General features: G+C 45.2%; 1 protein-coding gene across 1 annotated transcript in view; it reads right to left on the bottom strand.

The window, feature by feature from the left end:
• Window positions 1-12,287, bottom strand: part of AGPAT4 (1-acylglycerol-3-phosphate O-acyltransferase 4) — a 95,089-nt gene that overhangs the window by 51,234 nt on the left and 31,568 nt on the right. The window lies entirely within an intron of this gene.

Raw genomic sequence — 12,287 nt, forward strand, 5'->3', positions numbered from 1 at the left:
GGCATCAGCTCACACCCACTCAGTGTGTCAGCTGCACTCCCAAGCTTGCTGGCTTTTTGATGGATGTAACTGTACACTCTTCAGTGTAAGCCTCCCTCCTTAGATAAGGTGTAAAGTCATGTCTTTTACCAAGGGTCAGAGATTCATATGAGAAATGCAGACACCACCACACATGTTCACATACATACACACAGGTACACACACATAAACCACACACACGTACAAACACATGTATGTGCACACACACATACTATATACCCATCACACACCAAACACAGACACAGACACAGACACACACACACACACACACACAAAATGCATGCATGGGGTGGGAGGAGCAGGAACAAATGGATTGTGATTCAAAATAAACAGACTAGTATAATTATATTATTCTTTTTAAGAACTTAAAAACCCCAGTACTCATTGTTGTGCAAAAAGAAGACCTGAGTTAGATACCCAACATCTGGGTATAAAAATTTGGGCAGAGGGGCAAGCATCTGTAATCCCAATAATGAGAGTGTCAGGCGGAAGCAAAAGGATCCCAGGGCCAGCTAGTTAGCCAACCTAGCCAAATCGGCAAACTTCAGGCTCTGTGAGATGCTGCCTCAAAAACAAAAACAAAAACAAACGAACAAACAAAAAACAACAACAAACAAACAAAACTAAGGTGGAGGGAGACTGAGGAAAGACAGCCTATGTCGAATTTTGTCATCCACATGAACATGCATACACAGCCACACACACACACGAACACATAAAAAAAAATAACTTAAAAATTCAAGATCCCGCCCCCACACTGCCTGTTAACTAGCTTCCTAGTAGTATGAAGCCATAGACATTTCAGATGTTGACAGTGGTTGTCAATTGCCAGATCTACAGCCACTCAGCACGCAACATCACTCAGACAGACCTAACCAACCACACAAGGACCATATCGCCAGATGCGAACCCCAAGTTCATCCTTTGTTCCCTAAAGTTGGCAGAAAGGTATTGGCACAGAGGGGTTGGACAAATCATGTCACTAGCGGCCACAGGCTGACTGGGAGGGAGCAACGACATAACAGTTGAACTAAGCTTGGGTAACAACATTGTCTCGCTGAAATTCAGAATACAAAATCCAGGAATATCTGGGACAACGTTGCCTACAGTCTAGATGAGAGGGCTTCATCTCCCAGTACTTCTGCACAACCACAAAAAGTGAGAAAGATTTGCTCCCTCGGTCATTAAACCTGTCTGGGACTCTGCCCCACCCACCCCACCTCTTTTGATTCATCCAGGGAAACCTGTGAGAGCTCTCTCTCCAAGTCTGGAGGGCCGTTGGGGGGTTAACCAAATCAGACCTGAAGGGCTAGAGAGGTGTGTTTGAAGGGGAGGAATAGAATAAAGTTCCTGTGCGCACTACACTGGAGACATGCTGAACGAGACAGCTTCTTACCACCAACAGAGCTGCCTTCCTGCAAGCCATCCCTGGCTGGACCAGAATGGGGCTGAGGTTCCACAGACAACCTCCACACAGCTCCTCCTTTACATCCCAGCCCATTTCAAGCCTTTGAGTTCCTGACTCTAAAGGAGGGAGTTAGACTCCTTGGCTGGGCCCAAGAAGAAAACACAAGACATTTAATTATAATCTCTTGCTTCCTGTACAACCAGGAAGATAAACCAAGAAATGGGACATCAGCAGAGGGGAGGAGGGTGAGATAACCAGACAGGAAGTGACGTAGAAAGCACCTCTTTGCTGTCCTGGGGTTACCCTGCAGAGGGCCAGGGGCTAAGGGACTAACAAGAAGTTACTGCCTCTCAGCTGGAGGCAGAAGTTTAAGATCCAAGGGCTTGAGATGAACTTGTGACATGTCCCCACCCAGGCCTCAGAAGTGCACACCAATTCTCTGTGTCCAGGATTTTTTTTTTTTCCTAAAGGAACACCAGCGCATGGGATCAGGGCTCACCCCATTTTCATCACCTGCAAAGGTGCTGTTTCCAAACAAGATGAGACTCACAAGCAATCACCATCTGCCTGGTCCATCATACCAACCACACTGGTGTCCTTTCCCTCTGCCCGGCTTCCACTGTGACCCTCCACTCAGGAAAGATTTGAAACATCCCATCCCCCGACACCAGGGCCCTAGCCTGTTGCCCACCGGAAAATGCAGCTGAACAGTCAAGCCATCGGTCACTGATCTTCCTGTATCTCCTATACGGCCCTTTTCTGTGCCCTTCACTGGGCTATTTCCCAGTTTCTTAGTTTCTGTTTGGTGTTTAGAATTTTTTTTTCCGGCTTACATAAATATATATTTGTAAAAACAAAAAAGGTTCATACAATTTATAGATGCTTTAAACACGTTACCTCTTGTTATAACTTCTAAAATAGCACTTCCTCGGAACTATCTCCAGAATACATTTATGAAATAGGTGCTAGATGATGCCCATAGTCCGGCATGATTCTACCTTTACCTCACAGTGCACTTAGTGAGTTCCAACGACATATAGCTGATGCTGAGCACCAACGTATACACTCCTACAGGCCTCTGGGACTGCTTCTTAAGACCCCATTCATTCCCACTGCAGCCTCATGGCACAGAGAGGCTGCCGTGGATCTGTGGCACATGCCCCAATCCATACACTAAAAAACAGGCCCCAGTTTGCTATATGAAAGGTATTTGGCGACAGAGCATTTGGGAAATGATGGGGTCTAGTTGAGGTCACGAAGGAGGGCAAGGTTCCCATGTGGCTTTGAAAGAAAGGGCAGAAAAAGCTTCTTCTGAATCACCACCACCGTGTCCTTGTCCTTCTCACCTCCAGGACGGTGGAGCTACATAAACTTTTCGTTATAAATGCCCGAGCCTGAAGATTCAGACACAGCAACAGAAGATGGATTTAGACAAAGCTACAACAGCATGGCCATGACAACGTTGATAATTCTGTCTCCTTTGCAAGCTCAGCTGCCCAACTACATTGGGTTCACCCTTTCTTGTCTTAATAAAACACACACACACACACACACACACACACACACACACACACACACCCAGACCACACTTTAATACCTGGCTTGTGGTACAGCTTCAGGGGCACTGTATAGAAACATCCTACACAATGGGACTGAACTGTCTCTTGCTTTGCATCATTCTATATGTACCTATAATCCAACTGTGCCTCAGTTTACCATGGTTTGGGTCTAGAAGTCTCTATGACATTGGATTCTCAGCACAGCCACTATTCCACTCCTGCCTTCCAGGTCTGCCTTTCTGAATAAACTCCAATAGCTGGCTGTTAACACCTGCTGAGGCTTTAGGGGTGTAGCTCAATTAGTGGTCTGCCAGGCATGAAGCCCTGGGTTCCAGCCCCACCAGTAACTAAACTGATTAGTGGGGCTCATGCCTATAATACCAGCATTTGGAAAACAGAACCAAGAGAATCAGAACAGAAAAGCTGGACTGGAAAGATGGCTCAGCGGTTAAGAACACTGACTGCTCTTCCAGAGGTCTTGAGTTCAAATCCCTGCAACCGTATGGTGGCTCACAACCATCTGTAATGAAATCTGATGCCCTCTTCTGATGTGTCTGAAGACAGCTACAGTGTACTCATCTACATAAAATAAATAAATTATTCTTAAAAAAAAAAAAACAACAAAAACAGAAAAACTGCCTTTGCCTAGGATACATGAAACCCTGTCTAAAATGAACAACTAAAACACACTCACACAAAAATAAACAAAACAAAACAAAAAAACAAAACATGTGCTGAACTGAGGCAAGCACCTTGTGACCACCTGGGACCTCAGACAGGGGATAGACTTGCTTGAGATGGTCTTGGCAGATGTCTGCTTTAAGAACAGGCTCTTTGAAGAGCCCCCATACAGCATGGTATTTGCATATCTCAAGAAGCAGATGAAAACTGTTTGGAAATCTCAAATCTTTTCCTCCATAGGTGGCCTCCAGGCCACTCCCACCCCATGTCTTGAGAACTGATCTATTAAAAGGAAGCTAGCTGTGTGGCTAAACCAGCAATGGACACACAGGCTCAGAGCCCATGCTAGCCCACACCTGAAAGCCATAGCAAACAGAAGGACCTGAACAGCACCTAGCTATATCCTAGCCATCTCTCTTTTTCTACAGCCCTGTGGAGCGTGATCTCACAAGTTTCACTTCAAGGGCATGGCCAGTCATGCAAACAGCCACATGCGCCTAGCTCCTCTGTAATCCGGCTTCTCGTGACCACCTGTTCCAGGCCTCTCGAAACTCTCTGGGCAGGGCTCAGGGGGGACTGTCGGTAAGTAGACGAAGGTCATGCTTTAGGAAAGGGCTTTGTCTCAATGCCGGTATTAGTCTGGATCCTCTAGAGCAGTAGGACTAACAGACTCAAAATTTAATACACATGTGTAAGAAGGGAATTTACTGGAGCTGCTTACAGGCTGTGGTCCAGCAGGTCCAACAACAGTGGTCTCCCAACAGCAAGTCCAAGAATCCAATAGTTGTTCGATCTACAAGGCTGGTTGTCTCAGCTGGTCTTCAGTACACGCTAGGCTTCCTGAAGAAGTGGGCTCCATACCAGCAAAAAAGCAAAGAACTGACTTGCCAGAGCAAGCAAGCAAGGAGGGAAAAGCCACCGTCTTATGTGGGCTGCCATGAGCCAGATTTAGGGTTGGTCTTCCCACCTTAAGTGATATAGATCAAAGGTGGGCCTTTCTACCTCACAGGATCCAATTAACTACAAAATCGCACATGTGCCCATAAGCTTGTGTTTTGTTGGTTAATTCTAGACGTAGTCAAGTTGGCAACCAATCAGACAACCTGTCTCTGAGCCAGCGTAAAGTCGGGCAAACTGGGGTGGGTAGGATGCCCCAGAGGTACCTGGCAAGTATTCCTCAACAACAGGTGAGTCTGGTAAAGTCTGGTTCCCTGAAGGGATTTCTGGAAGGGAGGGAGAGCCTGCCTTCCATAGCTGTGACTTCCCACCCACCGACCATCTGTCACCTGGTGACAGATGTCCCTTAGGAGGGACAGAGCAGGATGGTACCTTTAGCCATCTGGCCTCAGAGGCACTGCCAGGGAGAACACACCCTGGCATAAGGGTGCCTTGTCCTAGGGCACTGGTTCTCAACCTGTGGGTCTCAAACCCTTAGAGGGGCATCCAGCAACTGGAAAACACAGATATTTACACTACAATTCATTGGAGTAGCAAAATCACAGTGTGAAACAGCAACAGAAATCCTTTCATGATTGGGGGTCAGCACAGCACGAGGAAGTATATTAAAAGGCCGCAGCGCTAGGAAGGCTGACAACCACTGTCCTAGGACCTAGTGTGAGTACACACAACAGTCCACATAACCAGGAGGCCTCGGCACATCAGAGGCAACACCACTTAGGCCTTGAAGCCCTAAACAGATCTTGATTGGGATTAGCCACACAGTGTGGTCCCTAGCCAGGCTGCAACACAGGGAAAGGACTGCGGGATTGCATCTACAAATGTGGTTCTTCCCAAGCTCCTTCTCTTGGATTCTGGACAGCCTCTTTCTTTCTCTAGTTCTCCAAGGGTCTCTCCAGAGCCCCCTTCTCAAAAGAGGACTGCCCTCTCTGGGATCCAGATGAACCTACCTCCAGCCTCTGCATACACTGCTGAGAACCCCATAGGGGGCGGGGCTCCAGCTGAGTCCCTGCAAAGCAAACCTGTGTCTGGTCCCCTGCTCCCCTCTCATGTGCTCCCTCCCTTCCCTGCACACTGGCCAGAGCTGCTTGCTCATGGGGCTGCCTTGCTTCGGGCCAGGTGGGTGTGCAGATGATCTCATCATGAACTCCACACAGCACTGGCTCACGAGCCTCCTTTTAGCCACACTAGCTAGCGTCTGCTTGAACAAGGGATGAGTGTGGGCCTGGCCCCGCAGGGCTACAGTTTCCTGGGGTCCCTCAGCCTGGCTCCATTGACAAGCTGAAAGAAGCAACCATCTCTGGCTATCTCCCATTTCCCCTGAATCAGGAAAGTGGGAGGGTGCTGGGGAGCTGTGTGAGTTTTGTAGGCACTAGCCATGCCTAGGATCCACACATCGGCGACATCGATAAAGCACAGGGACCTTTGCCTAGCGTATCTTGCTGTCTCCACCTCAGTGGCCCTGGAACACAGACATCTGCCTTTCCTCACAAGGGTTCCCTAGATGAAGCAGGAAGTGAAAATCCTTAATTAAAAAAAAAAAGTTTGTTTTGCTATTTACTACATTCAATAGAACACATAAGGGGCCCATTAGTCATCAGGGAAGAGGAAGTAGAGACTCAGATCCCTTCCAGCAGCCCCACCCAGACATACTTTCCAACATGGCAGATGTGAAGGGCCTGCTGGTCTCAAGGTGGGGAAGGGCCTATACTGCTATGCTGGTATGGGGAGGGAGAGAGACAGAACAGCTAGAAACAGCAGCCACCACAGCTGTCCAGGGGTATAGAAACTGAGCTCCTCTTGTCCCATATTTTGATCCACAGGCCACTGGCTGCTTCTCTTTTAGGTCCCTCATGTTCTGGAGTCTGCAGAAGTTCCCACTGACATCTCACTGGGATGACTCAAGGAACTGTACTCAGGGGAAGGAACAGGTGACCAGTCCTCCACTTACCCCGAAGATGGGATTGCTTTCCAAACTGTACTTGGGGCTCTGACTGGATGGAAAATCTACTTCCCTCAAGAGGACAAGAGCTGACTCTTAGTTGCTATGGCCATCCATTCTGGACTCCCCAGTCCCCACACACATACATAAAAACCAGCCCAGTGTCTTTAGAAGCCTGTCCTTCCCCCTCATAGACAGCCCTTTCTGAGGCTGTGACACACAAGACGCCAAGTCCTAACTGCCTGCTTCAGACAGGAATAAGGCAGCTTCTTGCAGGCCAGCTGCACCTCCCTGAGGCACACCTCAAGTGTTCATCACTTGTGAGGCAAGAGACATGGCCTGTCTCCTGCAAAGCCCATGCAAGGCCTTTCACCCATGTTAAGTCACTGCCCATCAGCCAACTGCAAACCCAAGGACAAGTGATCTTCAGAGGGGAACTTGGGTTGGGGTACAGGAAGGGGAGATAAATAACTTCCTGTGACCATACATAGCAACATCAATGAGTCGAAACACTGTATCAGAAACATAGGGCTCTTGGTCGATTCTTTCTTACCATCTTTTATATCAAACATACAGAGTTTTTAAAGTTGCCCAAGTAACAAGCCATAATGGGAAGAGAAGGAAACATTGGCCACACCTCCTTGAACCCCTGGCCCTCGTAGCAAATTATCTAAAACTTCAACTTAAAATTTACTTATTTATTTTTGAGGCAAGTTCTCACATCTCCTAGGCTGATCTCAAACCAGCTTTGTCGTTGAAGATGTCCTTAAATTCAGGCATCACCACACCCCACTTACAGGAGTGGTCAGGATCTAACTCGGGGTCTCCAGCATGCTGGGCAAACTCTCTAACCACTGAGCAACAGTTCTAACCCAACCTGAAACAATTTAGGAAGCATTTGCCTACAGGACCATATTCTGCATCTTTGATCAGAAACTGTAGGCTTATCAACTGGACTGTGGCTAGTCAGTGGTTGGCCTATAAGTGGATGGGCAGATTGTTTTATTCAGAGATTACAGAAATGACTCAGTGGTTCAGAGCATGCACTGCTCTTGGTAGAGGACCTGGATTCAGTTTCTAGCCCCTCTACCAGACATCTCACAACCCCCTGTTACCCTAGTTCCAGGGGACTCCTACACCTCTGGCCTCCATGGGCAAGTGATTTAATGTACACAAACTAACATTCAAACACCAACACGCGTGCACACACACTAAAAAAAATCTTTATTAATTTATTGTTGATTATTTGGTATTAAATATTATTAAATAATTGCATAGTAATTATTTAACTAAAATTTAAAATACTTTTGTTGGCATCCTAGCACCAAGAGTTGTCTTTCTCCTTCGCCAATCTGTCTTTTCTCTTTGCCCATGGGAGGGATTCTCTGGGGCGGTGTAAGGCTAACAGCCCAGTAAAACCAGAAGCAGCAGAGCTCTCGGACTCTCCTGGGCAGACTCAGACTTCCCAAACCCATGTACAGGGACAGTGAACGTGGCAGCCAGGCCCCAGCGCTAGGTCAGGGCTGAGAACGGAAACATTTTCATTTTGTTTTATTTCTCTAGTCTTTCCTAAAATAGTAGCTCCATTATAGCCTTCTACACCACCTTTTTTTTCCCTCCTGACATTAATAGACTACTAAGTTTTCTGGTTCTGTTGTAGTTTGAAGTCTATAGTGTCAGGAAGACAAAAAAAAAAAAAAAAAGACAGCAAAATGTCAGAGTGGCCTGTCACAGTCTCCTTTTCCCTAGAGATTAAAAATCACAGATCCCCTAGAGACTGCTGTGTATGGAGCAATCCAACCTCCACCTCAACTTCTTACAATGTCTTCCCTTTTTGACCCTAAAGGAGCTTGCTCAGTTGGCTCCAGCCTCTGCTAGCACACAGGGCGCGTCTGACATAACACCCTTTTCTACCTACATAGTGAGGCAGTCAAGGAAGAGAAAGGCTAAACATCCCCTACAAACCAACCCCCACCCCAAAGTCAACTATTCACCAGTCTTTCACCAATCATCATCCATGAGCTCTGGCCATTAGACCAATACTCTGCTCCCTGTGTCCTGCTCCGGAGTATAGCAGAATATAGCGTTCATTCTGAGCATTATCTGTCACTGATGTCATTGTGGTCTTTGGTATGTGAAAGTCCCTGGAGTTGCATGTTGACCTTGATTCACCCCAGACCCCACCCCACCCCCAGTGACAATGAGCTCAAACATTAAATAGGAAAACAGAAGATGACCCAGCTTTGTTAGTGAAATGTGACCCGGGTGCAACCCCAAGGAGACAAAGTATCTCTGCTTTCTCTTAGAGAATCAGCTGCAAATGAGGGATGCTGTTGGTTTTCTGCTTCGAGTGACTCCCATTCCAGAAGGAACCATTAAACCCTGAAAACAGAACTTAACCTTAACTTGAAGAGAATCTGGCAAGGTGGTCCAAACCAACGTGACATAGGTCTCTGCTGACCAAGCTGCTGCCCATAGGCTGTAGAACCACAGGCCCAGGACAGTGTTCCACGTGGTCTGGCCTTCCGCCTGGCTGGGTAACAACAGTCTTTCAATCAGAGACAGATAGAAAAACAAGATAGAATTAAAACTGGCTCTGCTCCCTAATGCTTGCTGGGATACTCCAGACGTGGGGTGCTGGGGAGATGGGGGCTGGGAATGGGGCGACACAATCCCTAATCAGATGCATCAGATGGAATCCATGAGCCAGTCCCAGCATGGCTCACACACACCCTGCCTAGCACCTTCTCTGTCTTTCTAGGAACCATGCTGGCTCCTCACACAGCTCATCCCTTCTCCATCCACACTGTTGCAGCAATGACCTAAGGAGTCAAGCAATCCTTGCTCTCAGGAGAAATGGGGACAGAGCATGTAGACATAACAAGACATCGAGTCTTACCCTTACCCTTAACTTCACTCACCTGTGAAAAGCCACTTGTCTCAAATAGTTAATTGTGGATTTTCATTTGGAATTCCTTCTGAATATCTCAATTTATTTATAATGACATTAAAAAAATCATCTTTATTTCTAAATTGTTACTCTTTTTAATTTCCACCAGAAACGACTATCTGTGAAAATCTCCCCAAATATCTCCATGGGTGATCCTGCTCTTAGACGCTGTGATGGTTTGAATATGCTCTGCCCAGGGAATGGCACTATTAGGAGGTGTGGCCTTCTTGGAGGAAGTGTGTCACTGTGGGTGTGGGCTTAGGACCCTCAGCCTAACTGCCTGGAAGTCAGTCTTCTCCTAGCAATCTTTGGATAAAGATGCTGAACTCTCAGCTCCTCCTACACCATGCCTGCCTGGATTCTGCCATGTTCCTGCCTTATGATAATGGACTGAACCTCTGAACCTGTAAGCCAGCCCCAATTAAATGTCGTCCTTATACGAGTTGCCCTGGTCATGGTGTCTATTTACATCAGTAAACCCTAAGACAGATGTCAAGCCTGAACCTCTTTTCTGACTTGCCTCTAAATGAGGACCTGGCTCTTAGCTGTCTGTTTGAAATAGGGATAGGGCTTATGACAGTGCAAACAGTCATGTTCTCAGATGTCAAACTGATAGCTTTTGGAATAGCCTGAAGAATATGCAAGTCTTCTAAACAGGATTTTAAAAAAACAAAAAACACAACCACCATTGCTTTGCTAAACCTGATTTTATGTAGCTAACTCTCCTCACTTACAGTGGGGAAATTACTTTAAAAAAAATGTAATGTTCATCTCAGTCAGCTATCTTTTCTCTGTTAGTTATGACAAGCCTTCCCTCTTCCCACAGACAGAATTCCATCTTCTGCTCTCTGTACCCGGCCCTGACAAATATTTATTTTTCCTATGACACTGTGGATGCCTAAATACTAGGACCACATTAGAATAAAGCAGATGACCCAAGAAGGCACATTCTGTGGCTCTGGGCTTAATGGGTATTTAATGACAGTAAGCCATAGACAATGGACTAAAGACTTCTAGTTTTATGATTTTGTGAACATTCTTTACATATAGAAAAAGCCTCTAATGCAAACATCAAACATTAGAAATAGTATCAGGGCTAGAGAGACGGGAGCTCAGCTATAAGGGGCTCAAAAGACTTATGGTGTTCTCCAAGGAATATTATAGGCAACTGTCATGAGTGCAAGCAAAGAGAGACCTTCGAAAATAAAGGGAAGAGTCACATGTGAGGGAACTCCCAATAGGATGACAGCGGATGTCTCAGTGACATCATCCAGTGGTATCATCTAGCCCAGAAGAAAATGACTTTTCATGTTCCTAATAGAAACAAACAAGTGACAACTAAGGACAAATGACAACTTGGGCTAGAGAGATGGCTCAGTGGTTAAAAGTAGTTACTGTTCTGGATTCAGAAATTTTTAGATTGCTTGAAATAAGTAAAAATGGAAATACAACACACTGAACCCTTTTTTTTGATAGATCAAAGGCTGAACTAAGAAAGAAGGCTTTCAGAACTGCGCATGTGTATCAGAAACAGAGAAAACCTTCAGACAAAGAAGCCAATGGTGCAAGCCAAGGAGCTAGAAAAACCAAGAACCAAACAAACCTAAACTTAGTGGAAGAGAAGTAGCAAAGACCAGAGAGGAAACAAACAAAATAAGGAGATGAAAGGCGAATGAAACAAAGCCGGGTCTGGTTTTTGTTTTACAAAGCAATGTTTAGCTACACTAACTGAGCAAAACAGAGAGAAGACCAACATAATAATTAAAAGCAGAAAAGGAAAGAAAAAAAAAAAAAAACCAATACCACAGACACAAAATGTAATAGGGGCTGATAGGGAGAACGAGATGCCAGCAACTTGGATAACCAGGAAGAAATGCTGGTACCCATAACCTACCACAAATCTGAGAAAAACAAAAACAAACAAACAAACAAACAATGAATTTCAAGAGAGTGCCAATGACACAGCCTCCTGAGGAAGAAATGCTTCCAAATGATTCACTGTGGAATTCTGTCAAAACTTGAGAAACTAGCACAATTTTCTTGCCCTCAAGTTATGACAAATAAACAAACAAACAAACAAACAAAGAAATAAATAGAAGGAATCCTTCCAATCTTATTCATCAGGCCAAAATTACTGTAATAGCAAAACCAGACAATGACACTGAAACTACTAGAAAGAGAGAAGAAAGAAGAAACTACAGACCAATATGAAAATTCTTGATAAAATAGTAGCCAGCAAAACAAAACTAAACAAAAAAATTAATAGAAGATACAAAAAATTATATACCATGGTCGAATGAGTTATACCTCCAAAATGCAAGGATAGCTTAGCATATACAAATCTATAAACATGATATATCACATCAATAAAATGAAGGTCAAGAAAACTTATGGTCATCTCAAATAGGTACAAAAGAAAAAAAAAAAAAAAAAAAAACCTACTCCATACAATCCAATACCATTTCATGATTAAACTGTCTCCACACCAATTATATAGAGAAGGATTGTGCCTTATCAAAACAAATAACCCACAGCCAACAACTTACTTAATGCTGAAATTCTTTCCTCTAGGACAAGAACAAATAAACAGTCTATTTACCCCAACTTAGCACTGGAAGTCCTACCGGGGGCAGCAAAATAAAGAATAAAGGCCTAGAAAGCAGGAGCTAATCATCCCTGTTCACAGATGACATGATTTTTAGATACAGAGAAAAACCGAAGGTTCCACCGAAACCTAACAAAACAAAACAC

This window comes from Micromys minutus (assembly GCF_963924665.1).
Source record: "Micromys minutus genome assembly, chromosome: 30".
NCBI classification, from domain to species: domain Eukaryota; kingdom Metazoa; phylum Chordata; class Mammalia; order Rodentia; family Muridae; genus Micromys; species Micromys minutus.